This window comes from Apis mellifera, linkage group LG10, assembly GCF_003254395.2.
Source record: "Apis mellifera strain DH4 linkage group LG10, Amel_HAv3.1, whole genome shotgun sequence".
NCBI lineage: Eukaryota > Metazoa > Arthropoda > Insecta > Hymenoptera > Apidae > Apis > Apis mellifera.
This window is the reverse complement of record NC_037647.1, coordinates 4,950,178-4,967,223: the sequence shown is the minus strand read 5'-3', so window position 1 is coordinate 4,967,223 and position 17,046 is coordinate 4,950,178. Positions and strand designations below refer to the sequence as shown.

At 31.3% G+C, this 17,046-nt stretch overlaps 1 long non-coding RNA gene across 2 annotated transcripts in view; it reads right to left on the bottom strand.

The window, feature by feature from the left end:
* Positions 1-16,434, bottom strand: part of LOC107965107 — a 54,356-nt gene extending 37,922 nt beyond the window's left edge. Inside the window, exons 1-3 of one of the 2 annotated variants that reach the window (XR_003305422.1) lie at positions 15,953-16,434; positions 15,748-15,886; positions 14,554-14,616 (exon numbers count right to left, since the gene is read on the bottom strand). This is a non-coding gene — a long non-coding RNA (uncharacterized LOC107965107). Of the gene's footprint in view, positions 1-14,553; positions 14,617-15,021; positions 15,496-15,747; positions 15,887-15,952 lie in introns of those variants that run through there. The other variant, XR_001704609.2, reaches the window with a different exon arrangement.
* Positions 16,435-17,046: the final 612 nt, after the last annotated feature.

The following is a 17,046-nucleotide window of genomic DNA, read 5'->3' as shown; positions in this document are numbered from 1 at the left end:
ATGATCTCATACGAGGTGTCGCCTGTTATCGCCGCATTATGAATTCAAACACCGCGCGAGCCGGCGAGCATAGAGTACGAGACATATCCGCTCTTAATTATTTAAAGATTTTCCATTGTCACTGCGACCGAGTGGCGAAACAGTGCAGGGAGGATTACGTAATCGCAAATCACGATTGATTAGCCGCCTGTTAATAATTCCACGACGCTTTTAAAACGAAATGAATTACCGCGTTGCTGTGCAATATGTCATATTCTACTACTTGCATCACGGTTCTGTGTGCTATTACCGGCAAAAAATTAATGAGAAACTAATACGCGGTATATTGCAACATAATCGCGGTTTCATTATACTTTCTTGGATATATATTATGCCTGAAAAAAATTTTAAAACGATGAAAATTGTCGCAAAAATGCATTTGTTTTTGAAAGTGTATACAAACCGGTATATTATATTTTTAAAATAGCGGAAATGATAAAAAAATTTCGGAAAAATTAATCAAATAATGTTGGAATATTGTAAGAAATAAGAGAACGTAATTTTCACTTAAGAAAAATAAAATACACATAATATGAATTTAATACTAGGATTTTTACGTACGAAAAATTTCACTTTGCAATGATATCGATAAAAATAATATAAAAATTTAAGAGACCATTTAATTTTGAGCTACGAAATGTATTTTAATCTTTAATTGTTTTAAAAATATAATAATCTTTCCAATTATATGAAACATCTGCATTGTTATTCAATTAATGCAGATGATTATTCTTGATTGATATTTTAAGATAAAATTTATACAAAATTCTTAAATAGATATATTATTATTGATACCATTTTATTTAATTTATTATTGCACAGATTAATTAAAATATACTTGCAAAAAATATGGACCACCAATACAAGTAGAAAATTGGAATATTATACCCAGTTATAAATATAAAATTTACCGTGCAATGTTGAGAATGATTCATCAAAATGTACTTTTTTGTAAATTACACGAAGAGTAACAATCGTCGATGGCAAAAACGACACATCTCTGTTTCTTTCCCGGTAGTAAGTCCATTACGAAACCAGTAAATATAAAGTGCTTATGAGTCATTTCGATTTCGATTATAAGGAACTATATTGCTTATCAATTATTTTTTCGCATAATAATCTTATGCAGCACAAAAAAATCGTAAAAAAAAAGATTACACTACGATAAACTGTTTTTAAAACGTGTCCAAACTTTATATATACACGCTTTAAACCAATTTTATTTATCATTTTTTGTTCGTATATCGAACAAAAATGATAATCGAGCGAGAAGTACAACGAAAAAAAAAAGGAAAAAATAGAAATTAACAAAAATAAAAGAAGAACAATCGTGCGATTGAAATAAACATTGCAAATAATGAAAGAATTGCACAATAAGAAAGAAAAAGAATATTAATTCACAAAGAAAAGCGATTTTTTTAACGAAAAAAAATTATAAAAAGATACCCCCTCTGGTGACAGAAAAAAATACACAATATGCGCATGCGCAAAGGCACGAAGAGCGCGAAGGCACGGACGCATGCGCACCATCCGCTTTGGACGATTACATTAGCTCGAGCGATGGCTATCGTTCTGTACGCACGATTAAATTGATTTATGGATAAACGTTAACGGCGGCGTTTATTTGTAGTTCGTAGGTTGGCCGGTCTGCCGGAGGAGAGTGGGTGAGCCCGCAATAGGAATTCGATTTTATCTACTGACAGATACGAGATCGACCATTGCATGACGTGCTTTTTTTTCCATTTACGATCGCCCGTTTCTTTCGTTTCGCGGGCTCGATCGTACGTGCTCACGGAATCGAACATAAAAAGAGAAAAGAAACCAGCCGAACGTGCGAAAGAGAGACAAAAGAAGTCTCTCTCTCGAAGAAAGAAAAGGTAGGTTAATAGAGATGGAATTTTCAGTTCAGAAACTAAGGACGGAGGGAGCAAGAGAGAGAGATATATAAACGGAATATAAGGGAGAGATACGGAGAATTCGCGCAATTTGCATTATAAGGAGCATGAGAAGTCACAGGCCATTATCCACTGACACAAAGTCTACGTGGAACTGTCCCTACGAACGACGATATCTCGTTGACTGGCACAGATTATGGCCAGTAATAACAATAATGGTAATAAATGAGAACGAAACGAGAGCGAAACACTCTTGCGATGGGCGTGTGCGTCATGTACTACATGGAAAGGCGAGTTTTGATCGGAACAGTAGACGGCGGCGGCGGACTTAATTGAGAAGCGAGTGAAAAAAATCCGGAATAATCTGTTGCGCAATATTTAGGTCACCAATCTATCAATCTGGGTCTATAAGGGAGAAGTGGAGTCGCGCCTTATTTTAATTCAAATATTAAAAAGTAATAAAAAATTGTATGAAAATGTAAGATGTATAATAATAAAATAAAAAGTTTAAACTTGAAAAAAAATTGTTTTGTTTTTTTTTCTTATCCTTTTACTTTCCTTTCCTCTTATCCTTTAATTCACGACAATTTCAATTGTTAACATCTACGATCAAATTTTAAATAATTTATCAATCGGACAATCGCATTTAAACTTAAACTTCCCACTCGAAATTTCCTATGTCAGACTCGATCATTGGATTTTGTTGGAGCAAAGCTTAGTCATCCGCAATACCATCAAATGAAAAAAAAAAAAAAAAAGAAAGAAAGAAAGAAAGAAAATACACAGGATATCAAACACGTTTATATTGCCTAGTCGTTTCTCGAATCATTGGATCACATAATCATAACACAGTGCCAATATGCAAAAGCGTGAAACGCATAAGCATAAGCACAGTTCGCGTTTTACGATGAGGCTGACTCAAATCCAAAGAAATTCATGCGTACACAAAACCGACCAGCTGATATAAATTCTAATATAATTGTAAAACAGACGACAAATCACTGGACATTATAGGCGAGCAGAGAATTTACGATAGGCTTACCTCTCGTTTGTCTGATTGGCGTAGACCAGTGTTTCCCAACCTTTTTCAAATCAATATTTCATTTTACATTTTTAATTAATCTTTAAACCGACTCTGAGTAATTTTACTGCTTTTAGTACTTAATTCATTCGATCTTTAAAAAAAAAAAACAATTCTTAAGAATCGAATCAAATTTTAAATTACGATTTTACGAATGAAAAAATACAATATGGGGTATTTTTATCGAGGCACGTCGATCTGACTAATTGAGAAATAACTGTCGACTTTTTCCCCCCAAGCCCCTAATTTCATTTCGCTTTTTGACGCTCTCTTCCCCCTGCTTTGATGGTCGCATGAAGCCGGTTTCAATTAGATCCTTGACACACACGAAGATTCGAATAAAAACTGAATGTCATTCTGCTCGTTTTTTCTTGGATCAAGCTCGCCGAAAGAACCGAAACCGTGCTAACGGTTTGTGAAAAGGGATATTCAGGAAGAGTTCTTTCGACCAAAAGACTTTCGAATCGTATATTTAATTTTTATATAAATATCAATGAATCATATTACTCTTTTTTCAAAATGTATGAAGATGAAAATTAAATTCTCTTTGAAACATTTTTTTGTTCAACAAGCAAAAATGAATTATTTTCAAAAAAGTATATAGAATTTTCTAATATTACTTAAAATAAAAATTAAAGCTTTAAATATTTCAATACATTTTGAAAAATAAAAAAAATTACAATAGAACATTGTAATTTTTAAATACAGATCATAATTTGAATTAAATATTATTTATCTCGTTTAACATTTATGAATATATTAAACTAAAAAACAATTATTCTTTTCTGATCTTAATCTTGTATGTTATATAATTTGACAATATTAACAATTAACAGCTAACAATTTAAACAATTATGGATTATTTACAACTAATCAAGGATTAAAATAATTTTTTATGATCAAAAAAAAAATTATTAACTTTAACGTTATATCCTAACGGTATCGCAATCGAAACTGTTTGAGTATAAGAATAAGAAAGTAGAATATTAACAGCACGTAATTAATCACGATTAAGAACGATCAAACTGGAATAGCATGGAAAATGTGTGACTATAATCGAACATTAAGGTTGATCAAGAAGAACTAATCTGCAGTATATTATCATAGATGTTCAGGTGCTATTACATTTTTATGGAAAATATTGTATTGGTGATAAATTGATGATAGAACAGGTTTGAGGAAATAAATATCATTAAAAATGGAGTACTTATGGTATAACAACTTTCATAAAAATTCTTTAAAATATTCCAAATAATTAGTTGAGGAATTTTTATGATAGAAAAATATGAAATAGTTTTAACTATATTGTAAATAAATATATTTTTATAATAAATAAAAATATAGCTGATAATTATTATATCTATGAGTCATAATTAACTTCAAGGAAATTGCAATTATTTTTAGTTAAATGTTATTTTTATAGAACTCTTAAGAGAACTCTTTTTACAGAAACTCTTAAATTTTAAAAATTTTGAAAATTTACTTGAATTTCAATATACCTACATTCCAATATCCTCTAATTGAACTAGCCTAAATTCTTAAGTTCTGTTATTTTCTTTGTTCCATTCTTATTAAATTAAATTAAAAGATTTCTCAATTTTTACAAAATTCATGTTAACTTTTCCAAATCTTACTTCAAAGAAAGAAATAAGAAAATAGAATTTTTAATATTATAAATATCTCAAGAACATAAAAATTACTATTAATTCCAACATTGATTTTTTTTTACAAACATAAAAAGATTTAAACTGACTATTTTAAAAGAACAACAGATACAAAAAAGATTGAGAAACACTGCCCTATATAAATATATTCAGTGAAATTATTCGTGGAACATTGTCAGCCCAGACAATCTCAACGTGAATCCGATCATTGTCCAGATACAACGTGTTTGCGTCAACGTGAAACGTTAATGGCGCATTAATGATCATGGCCAATTAAGATGAAACAGTAGTTAATTCGATGAAGATGTAAAAAAGAAAAAAAAAAATAAAAGGATGATACAAAATAACGAACAAGTTCATTCATTTACGACCGAAATTTCTCTCCGCATTTATCGATCGCACATGTCCGCCAAAATTATATGGATCATGCTGTATTCCTATCTGAGACAAGAATCATCAACGGAACAATTTTTTACGCGATGGAAACAGAACTCGATAAAATTATTGCCGATCGAACTTTCATCGATTGGAAGAGCAATTTTATTAGAGTCATTAACTATATTGTAGATTGTGAGATAAATCGAAGATGAGTCGTTAACGATCCATATTTTTATTACTGTTACTGATCACGAGATTGAACTCATCAACTTAAACTCATTAACTTACTTAAAGTTTATACAATGATTTAGATAATAAGAACCTGATAAAATTCTTTACAACCTTATATATATTGTGCCTCGTTCCTTGAGGTGGAAACAATCTCCGATGTAATATTTGGCAATTAATATTTTTTTTTTTATTTATAATTGCACGGTAAAATAATAAACATTAATAAGAAAAGGTGAAAGTTATCTGAATTATATAAAATCATTATACGTAAACTTCAAAACATGAAACATCAAAATCTTAAAACTTTTACAAAGATTTCAATTTGCATTACGAAAGAAATACGTATAAAATTATATACAATATTCAACAACGATAATTTAATTGAATAAAACTTTCAAAGATAAATTTTGTTCCTGATTTATCCTAACCTAACCTATAAAAAACTATAAATGAACCAAAACACGATTACAACATTCATTATGAGCAATGAAATAACAAAGAAAAGTGAAAGTCAAGGAACAAATCTCTTTAGTACCAACTAATCGTCCTCGTTCATATTTTTATCAATAAATATTCGAATATAACTTTCCCTGCCGATTGTAAACGCAAAATGGTTTCTCAATGATTTCTCATCAAAATTGTTCGCTGCATATAAATGCATCCAAGTTCCAATTAAATTCGACTACAACAAATTGACCGTCAGAGACTTTTCAGAGACAGACTAACTAAAGAATATATCTTCGAGGTAGATTGATAGATATCTACGAAGGAACAATTACGATGCGATCCAAAAGGCAGCCATGCGCGTCAAAAACTCTTTGTCGCAGACCCTAACCTATAATAGATGCCAATTTTTCGTTCTTTTTCTTCTTTGTCTTTCGCGTAACTTTCACAAATATCCGCGAACAATAATAATTATGAAAGAAAGAAAAATAATTGGTCGATGACGAAACTTTCGAAATTATAATAGATAGATAGAAGAACCTCGAGAATGCGAATTAATTGGAAGACAAATCCTCTCTAAAAGTTTTAAATGTTTATAAAAGATATTTATAAAAAGAAATTATTCTGATAATTCAATGTATCAAAAGTATAATCTAAATATTCAATATTTCATTCGATAAAAATAATAAAATATTGAATCTTTGTAACATATCTGCAATTAAAAATACCTATATCGTTTCCACTATATTACTAGTTTATAATACTAGTTTATAAATATGTAGTTACCGTTAAATAATCAATTTTCATCATAACATTACACGCAAACTTATCGGTATCAAGTATCAAATTTTCTGCAGCATCTCATTCTCTCTCATCAAATATATCACTATAAATCTCACGTTACAGACAATTCATTCATAAAATCATTTCCTATTTTACATTCCATTCTATGGAAACAGGCTATGATCTTCAATTCGATAAAAAGATATGAAATCATAACTTTCCCGCATTTTCATATCGTACAATTCTTGTAAATTTCTTGGCGAAAAAGAAGAGGGAGGGGAGGATGAAAAAGGAAAAGTCAAATTACAGATAAAAGGCGTTAGATAGGTGATGCAGCGTGATGGAAGAACGGATATCATTTCTTTGACCGGTTGAGTTATAACGCACAACCCATCTTCAAGACGTTTTATCGAGATACGAGGAATAAAGTTGATTTCCAGGTTGCAAACTAAATTATTCAGTCGACGTTAGGTTTTCATATTAACGCCATTTTACTTTGTAATATGATGCATATTAATATCGTTCTCTCGGATAACAATTTTTCAAGCCAATTAAAATATTTTTTCATACGTTTCTATCTTTCGATAATTAATTATTCCCATCATTTTATGTTTATGAAAATATTCTGAGAGTCAACAATTTTTTATACGTGATGTGTTTATAATTTTTTCACATTGAAAGTACTTACTTAAAAAAAATTGTGAATTGATAAGAAATTAGAAAAAAAAATATATTGAATCACGTAATTAAAAAAATTTCAACTTCCATTAAATTTATTATAAGTATAATTATTATAAGTATAAGTATTATACATTTATTTTACACACGTGTTTCTCTCATTTTTTATCATGTCTCACAATTCTAAAACTCCAAATACATACGTCTTGTACGAATCATTCGATAGAAATCGACGGCTGTAAAGGAATTTATCGATAAGATTCTGCAAATTTTTCCTTCTTTTCCCTTCCTTCGTTTTTCACTGGCAACCAATCCTCGATGAAAATGTTGATAAATTTCCAAGAAGCCTCTGGAACATCTCCAAGAGAGATACTCATCTTTACAATCTTTTGGTTTACGGTCCAACTCTCTCGATAACTTCGTTTATAGTATCCCCGATAATTATATGATATATAATCAATAAATCACGTTATACCGTGGCTAATTAACATGCAATAGACGTGGAAGAGTAAAAAAAAAGTTCCTCTGATTGTCAACCAGATTGGATACATGTAATCCTATCTCGTGTACAGGATGTAATAACTTGTTCTAAAGGCATTGTGATGGATTACCGTTAAGCTAATTGCGGTTTATGTAGTAAAATAGAGGTCTCGGATTAGACGGCATTAAAATTCAATTTTCTTCGTGCCATTAAATCCCCGATGTGTTTCTATTGTAATCGCTATTTATGAAAAACACGGAATCTTTGTATGATTTGAATGATTCGTTTATAATTGTCGGATTTATAGCAGTAAAAAAGAAACTTGGAACGTGTTAATGTCATCTATAGAGTTCTAATCCAATATTTAATCTATCTTCTTTATTTTTTATTATTAATTCTACGTCCAATCTAATTCGTAGATATTCAAAAATTGTACAATTTATATCGTATTTGTGCAGATGTAATTATTTTTCCACGATCCACGTATTTTAAAAAATTGCTTTCAAATCTTTTATATTTCCATCCTCTATCTCCGTGGGTGATCCCAGATTTATATTGTATTATTTAAGAAAAATCTGCATAGATACGCACACGTATAATCACGGACTCTTTTTTCCATCCAACTTCTACTCTCATCATACCTCTTCCACGATTTCCAAAGTAATTACTAGCTGCGCGCTTCTTTATTAGGAAGACAATATCCGGAATAACGGTGATCGCAATGAATCAAGAAGATCAGCACGAAGTTCAACGCCGAAACAGACATTTCTCAGCTGGTGTGTACCTAATTGTAAATACAACTGGTGCATTTTTCTCTGGAAATTTTCTCTTCACATCGTTGCAAATATCTCAAACGAGCAATAAGATTTATCTCCTCCTTCTTCCAATTATTATTCTTGTTATTACCACGATTGTTACGTCAAAGCGTTTTTCTAATCTTTGCTTCAATTCTTGTTTTAATAAATTTTATATTTTTACTTTATCTTATTACTTTTATATTATCTTATATACATATATTAATTTCGATTGAGAAAAAAAAATGATACTTTTTTCATATGACAATCATTCATGTTTCAGGAGAAGAAATAAAATTTACAATTAAAATGCAATTTATTCTTCTTAAAAAAGAGAGGATCTTTCCTCCTTATTACTTCCTCTTTATTACTTACAACCCTTTCAACTCTAATATAATCCAAAAATAATTCCCAATAATATCCCAATTAAAGAATACCTTAATCGACACGATTAATAATCTCGAGATAATAAAGAATATTTTTCACAAAGAACATTTTTGTTATCAAAACGTTAAATCCCAAGCGGATAATATCCGCTCCGCGCCCAATATATAAAATCGTTGCGATATCGGATCAAGGTTTTCCACGGACGTGCAGGCTGCATAGCCCCGAGAATAAGGCTGCAATGCTAAATGTAACATTAGATCGGGCTTGTGTGCCTCGGTTACAGGCGTATAATTATGAAACGTGAAAAATTTACAACCGGCACGTACATACGTACACACGGTGCGCCGCTGTAAACGTAATTACACGGGTGCACCGGTGCAACAGTACACACCGAGAGATCGGTGGTACACGCGGTCTCGCGTGGCCAGGCCGATAAACGACTGGCGAGCAGCGGCTTGTCGCGGCGTATCACGGTTTCTCTGTTCCGAATGCAAATCAGAAAAGCAAGTTGCGGGAGAAGAGGAAAAAAAATCGCTTGACTTTATCCCCGTTTATCTAACCTGTTAACTGAAAATGTCGAGATAAACTTGGATCGATATCGTATCGGATCTTAGGTGATGCACGGTGGATCGGGGCAATTAAACATCGCGAACACGGATTGGGCAATTTTATTTTATCTAATTTTTAATGTGATAATTTTTGTTAATTTATTGGGTGCATCGAGACAGTTATCTATGTATAGATAAAATTGGATTAGGTAATTTTTTTATTTGAAATAGAAAATGTAATGTATGTAATTACATGTAGATCGTATTTTTAGAAATCTTGGAAAGATGTAGGATTATCCACATATCTATTTTTCTATTGAATTCAACTGTATAATTTGATAAATTATACAAATAAATTTTTGTCGTTTTTATTCAAAATTGAAAATTATTCCAAGTCTCTAGCGCTTTATTAATCGAAATTCTTTCAACAATTATAATCCTACATCTTTAATATATCTTAAGTATAATGCAATCTCTACTAAAAAAGAATTAAGAAACTCTACTATATTTCTTCTATATAACTATACTATCTTGTAATTTCTATTATAGAATATTATTAACTTAAATACGTTGTATCAATCACTTTAAAGCTATTGATAAGTTTAGCAATATTTATTAATTTTAGGACAGGATATAATTGAATTCTTATTCAGAAGAGATAAAAATGTTACACGTAAGTATTACTGTATCATTTCAGTTTTAAGATGCTGTATTTATTGCTAAATTTTTTACTGATTATAACTTAATTAGTTCACTTCCTATAAAAAATTTCCTTTCAATTACAATTAATTCAGTTCTTACAAAAAAAGTTAGAATATTGCATGCAATCATGAGTGCCATTGCATCAATCAATACTACTATTTGATACTTTAATTTAATATATACAATTAACTCTATAATAAAATTATATAATTTCATTTACTTGAATGATATGATAATTATTGCTAAACTTTTATAATATCCAAACTTGAATCATTATAAATAATTGAACATTATTAGAAGAAAATTTACATAACAAATACAAATTTTGATTTCAATGAAAATTAGCATAATATTATACAATTATACATGAAACTATTTTTATTAATGGATAATCTCTTTTAAAAACAATTTTGTAAAATTCTTTTTACAAATATGATCCCTAAAAAAAGATGTTACATCAAAAACTTTCCTGTATCTTACATTGATTTCACCTCAAGAGATATTCCAGAAAAAAAGAAATTAAAATTCAACAACAACAAAATAATTAAATAATAAAACCATAATTAAATAATAAAACTCTAATAAAACCATTTATAGATGGCGCATACAATATTCGCGTGGAACAGGTGAAAATAAAATGGCCCGAGAACGGCATTCGGGTTAACTTTATGAAATCGGGATGACGACTGAAAGTAAATATGTGTTTGCTCGCGCGAGGCGGGACAGGAACAAAGCGAGCGAAGAGATCCCGTGGCGCTCACTGGAACGCTTTATCGGGCTCATCGGATCGCGGAACAAGCGCGAGAGCGTTCACGAACCAAGGTGTAATTAGAAAAACGAGCGGATTTATATTTTCAAGCGGCTATCATTAGCGGAACAGCTGTTAAAGGCGTGCATTTACTTATCGTTCTAACGCTCGCCCTCGTTCTAACGTTTCCACGGGACGTTTCGTTCCTTATCAATCGAATTATCTGCGAAATTATTTCCTCCTATATACATTTCCGTTCTAAACAATTTTGCCAATCATTTTTTTCATCCGCTCGCAATCTTGACGATATCAAATTACACGAATCTATCGAATTTAAGGGATATTTAAGGCATAAGGCCAGATTTCGTCTTCTTATCTTGATTGCAATTGAGATTATATATACACAATACTATTTTGTTGATTAATTAAATATTGCAATATTCTCTTACGTGATTCCCTTACTAAGTTTTGTTGTTAATTGAACTGTCGAATGACGAAGATTGGATGGATCGAGATCGAACGAAATAGAAAATATTATTAAAGAAAACGTAGGCTCGTAATTTTTCAGATTTAAATTTATTCTAATATGTTATTAGATATGTATATTAATAAAAAAACAAAGCAAGGAGAACCACATCCAGAAATTGTTAAATTACACGTTGCAATTATTTCGCCGATAATTCTCCTCACGATTGTCAACTTTGATCGAGATTAATAATAGTACACGATCAATTTTGACCGTTGTTGATCTAGTTTCGTTGTATACCACGTACGGCCAATGTATAATTAGCGAACAAAGGATGTGGAACAGGCGTGTACGAAAAACCGCGTGTCCCAGAGCCGGTGAAAAGAAAGTGACCGACACCCGTATGATATCTCTCCGCTACCGTAAAAACAAGACCGTCGACAGGTTTTCGAAGCGAGTTACCGCTCGACCGACCAGTCGGACGAACAATGAAGAACGACGTGGCGGAAGACGCCGAGTCTTTTTCGAAACACCTTTTTGACGAAGGGAGATCGTGATTGGAATTTCGTGCAAAAAAATTGCGATTTTTAATTGCCATTTCTTTGTCTTTTTACAGTTTGAGTAGGTAAAAAGACAAAAAGTAATGCACGTCATAATGATTCTTGAATTCTTACAACATTCTCTGTTTACTGGGTTCTTAATAAGTAGATTCGAACACTGAACTTCTCTATTTTAACTTTGTATATTTTAATCTACTAAAATACTTTTTTTTGAAATGATTATACTTTAATTAATTTTTGAGCTCCCCAAAATTAAATATTAACTTTGGAAATAAATTTAAATTCGATAAATATCTAATTCTATCATCAGTTGTTACGACGGAGTTATAAAAAATTCACAAAACACGAAGAAGAATCGTAAGAAAAATCGGTCGGCGGAGAGCCTCTTCAAAGAGCACGACAAAACGTCGTGGTAATCGACGAGCAAAAAGTCAATATGTGTGAGAATACAAACTGTTTGAAGAGTCCTCGATGGATTGTCCAGGATCTTTGCGAGCGTTAATAAAAGTCGTAAACACTTGGTCGCGAAATACACATTAAAAACATGTCGACGAGAGAGCCGCGAAAAGATATTGAAAACGACGAGGCGAGTACTTAATGGAGAGTTTAAAGAGCGAGCTTAAATTGCAGGTTGTGAGAAAACGGTCCTGTCGAGTGATTTATTGCCGCCGCCTTTGCATGGTTTTTGGGCTTTTATCGCCTTTTATTGGGCAGCCTTGTGAATATTATTCAAGCGCCATCTACGCGTAGGCCGAGGCCATTCGAAGTTGCAAAGAAAGTGTTGTTTGCTATGTTAATTTTTAATTTTAACGTTACTTCCATGTTATTTTTTTCCTCGTCTCTTTTTCAATCAAATAATATTTGTATGCACAGATATTGTTTTCGACACGAAATAATAAACAGAGAAATGTTTTATGCGATAAATTCATCGCAAAATAAAGATTGATGAAGAAATAAATTTAATTGGATGAAATTCAATACGTGGAACGGAAAAAAAATGATTAATTGAATATTGAATATTTCACGTAAATAAGTCGCTATAAAAAAAATCTTGAAATAATTTAACCTCAGCATAAGAATAATACCTCAGCATTACATTTTAATTTATGATCTTTCATTACTGCAAAAATTCTGTTTATAAGAGACAGGATACTGAAAAACAGCATTAGAAAAAAAATGACATTAACCTCATTTTTTATAATTTTACTATCATTTCCCGGATAAATTAATATTAATTCTAATAATAAAGTACGTAAATAATAAAACATTAACTCCTAACTTCTTATAGAATCTTATTCTTTATATTCTATTTCTTGTCTATTGCAAATAAATTTAATGATGTCACGTTTTTGTAATACTACGATTATTTTTGAAACAAGACACGAACAATGCTAATATTATATATCTATTGAAAATTTTAAAATTTAATAAATCAAGCTAAATTTAATTTAATTTTAATCGTAATTGCAATATGAAATTCCTTCGACAACATTTTACAACATTTTCCAAATATAGGATTGAATTGAGAAAAAAAAAAAAAAAATAAAGACATTCGCAAAAAATTCGCACATAAATAATCGACGATCGATAAACAAGTTAAAAAAGGAAGTGCTTTCTTTTTCTACCAGCGCGTTGCACCCGTGTAAATGCTCCTTTAGCATAATTAAGCACCGACATACGCGAAAGACATCGAAACTGGGTCTTGTCAAGGAAGTGGTTTATGCGTTGCACGTGCACCGGTGTAGCACCGTGTGCCGTACGTCCATTAATATACGTGTCTTATGAATACGATATCCCGATACACTAGAATTTCGAGGCTTGCCAAGGAAACCCGCATAAGAGCGAAATTTCATGGGAAACTAACCCTTCATCTCGAATCAACGGATATTATAATATAATATACAATATATTATATACACATACTATTTTTAAGATGCTTTGTGATAGTTAATTAGACTTTTTATCTCTTTGAATAACAAAACATTATGAATATAAACAGATTTTATAAATAAAGTATATATAATACAATAAAGTATATGTATTATATATCTATTATTTATAATTTGATTGATCGGATATAATATTATGTATAGATGATGTGGATATTATGTATAATGATTAAGTGGATATCATATGTATATAAAATATAAAATTGTTATGTAGAATCATATAATATAAAGCACTTTTTCTTTTTATTTTAATTACATATGATAATTTTCAAGAATTCTATCAGATTATTTAAATATTATAGCCCAAAAGTTTTATATTTACTTTTAATATGTATAAAGATATATATTATATATAAAATAAAGAATAACGTAGTTTTACTTTTATCTTTAATAAGATTATTAAAGAATTATCTCATTTTATATTTACGTCATGAAACTATTAATATAATAATACCTCAAACAATTATATAAATTAGATTATATCTTTTAATTTGAAAATACCACAATGGATTCATAAAAATCCATATAAATTTATTAACTAATTCTCAATGTAACGCTATTGTAAAATTAAATTGAAACAGACTAAGAAATTAGAAATTATTTATTTATTTATTAAATTACTTATTAAAAGTGAATCTAAACTTTTGGGTGATAATATATGCAATGATGATTCATTGGAAACAAATATATGTACAATATATATTATATGTATAAATCTTACTTACAATTAAGAGGTTAGTTATTTAACAGTGGAACAGGATTTCAAACAAGAACGTTGCACGATCGATCTGAAACAACGAATAAAGAATAAGAGAATAAAACAAAGAAAAAGGAAAAAGAAATGGGGTTAGCAACACGGTCAACGTTCGTTGGAAATCGATTTCGAATGAAGAAACGAGAAATCCATCGGGATTTACCGTTAGCGTCAAAGCGTAGGAGCACGTGTTCGCGGTGATCTTTGCAACGGGTTTGTGCACTTGCCGCGAAAAAGGAGGAAGGAAAGTGAAAGTATCGAGGGAAACCTTAACAATGTTTCCACGTTTACCGAGACTGTCAAGGTTGCCCGATCAACACCGAGACTCCGTTAGAATTTTATCTGTCAATCGTTCAGAGCGGATGCTTTTTCAAATCGTAGCTATTTATCGGAATTGCAGATCGCGCGAAATTATTCATAAACGTAAATGGATACTTACAGAAATCGTGAGTCTATTGTGTTGCTCGCTATGAAAAGATCGATAACCTAGAAATCACTGCCTCGAAAAACGCAAGGAATGGTGTCACGTGTCTTTACGCGGGAATCGTATGATTCTGCGCAAGGACATAGAAAATAAAGTCTGCGCGCGCAGTACTGTTGCCGCATATGGCACGCGGTTCTATACGCGGGAATTTGTAATTCAAAAAAGAATATCACGATGAGCGTGTATAAGATCACAAGAATGTGTTTAAATGAAATTTTTATTAAAGCGATTTATCAACGGTAATAAATGGATAATGTTCTTGCGACAATTCCACACGCCAGACTATTCCAGTAATAATGGTGTAATTGCTGATAAGATAATACGATTAAATGTCTTTTTATGTGCTCACGGTTTTAATTGTGCGATTAATCTGACGATTTTGTAATAGCTTCTTGAAACTTGTCTTTTAAATATACAATAAATTAATTTTTTTTTATCAATAACAAAATTTATTGCATGTTTAAAGAATAATGAAAAATATTATTCCGTATTAAACAAAATTAAGATATTATTAAAAATATTATCCTATATTTAATACGATTTATTAAACTTATGATAAAAAAAATAATAAAGAAAATTTTAATTCTTTTTTATAAATTTTTACCATCCCTGTGTAAAAATTCCTAATCCATTCGATTATACATTATATATATATATATATAGTGTCAGTCAAAGCTGTACCTCAAAATAAAGAAAAATAAGTGCTTCGATTTAAAGATGGCTCGTCTATTCGGGAATATCGATCGATCAAAGATGATCCCTGTACGGGATTTCTTGACAGCAAGAAAATCCGCATCCTCGTGGCCTTATATCGACTGGTCTGAAAAAAAAAAATATGGTTAGGCAGAGAGATCGATCGAGAATGATTCCTTAGTAAGCGCAATACCGTTCGTGGAGAAGTGGTCAGAAAAGTCGTTCCATCGAGGAAGTACGGCGAATCTCTCACGGATCTCGAGTTTGCTCATCTTTCGCCGGGATCGAAGCCTGCATCAAGAAACTGCCAGACTTCGAGACGAGCGTCCGTGTGTCCGTTCGCTTGTATCGGCGCGTGACGCAACCAGATTCTGCCCAAGGATCGAGTTTTGCGGATGCTACTGCCTAACGGTCGCCGTGTGCGCACACGTTTACCGGGACCTCGGTTGCTTACAGTGACGTCAATGCCAGTGAATGGAACCGCGCGACCCGAGGAACGATTTGCTTGGAAACACGGCCGGTGGAGGCGCGACTTGTCGGTGGCTTTTGATTTATTGTGCATCGATTAGAAATGTTCGACGGATATTTCAGTGTTGAGTAATTCATGTATCATTAACGAGAGATAATTTATTTTTATTGTTCTTGAAGAGAATTATCGCGTTTCTTTTTTTTTTTTTCTTTTTTTTTTTTACCGCAGACGATTTAACCGTTCGATGTTTTTTTTTCTCTCTCTCTCTCTCTTGTTCCACGTATTATTTTATCATTCCACTGTCATTCTCAGCGTTACCGATTCTGTTCAGAATAAGATTGCAACGTTAGTAATGATTGGAATTAAAATTAAATTTCAATAATAATTAAAAATATTATAAAAATGTTGTTTGCGAATCGTATCGTTATCGTAAAGTAGCGTCTTATCGTCCAAAAAATTTGCATCGAATATATATTATGAAATTGAGAATATAATATATCCATATTTATATTAAAGATTAAGAATACACGTAGAAAAATGATGGAAATGATGTTCAATTGACGCGCCAAGAGTAAACGCAGAAAGCAGATAATTGAAGAAGTATAGAAATAGGATAAAAATTGGACAGGCAGCGCCATCTCTGGAGTTGCGAATGAAACGTATATGTAGACAAGGAGAGGAAATAAAAGAAAGAGATAAAGATTAAATAAGTTAAAACGGTACTGGTAGTGCCATCTGTTGGCGAATTGTAGAAATATTTTCCTGAATTCATTAACAGATGGCACTAGGTTTTAATTCTTGTTTTTTCTTATCTTGCC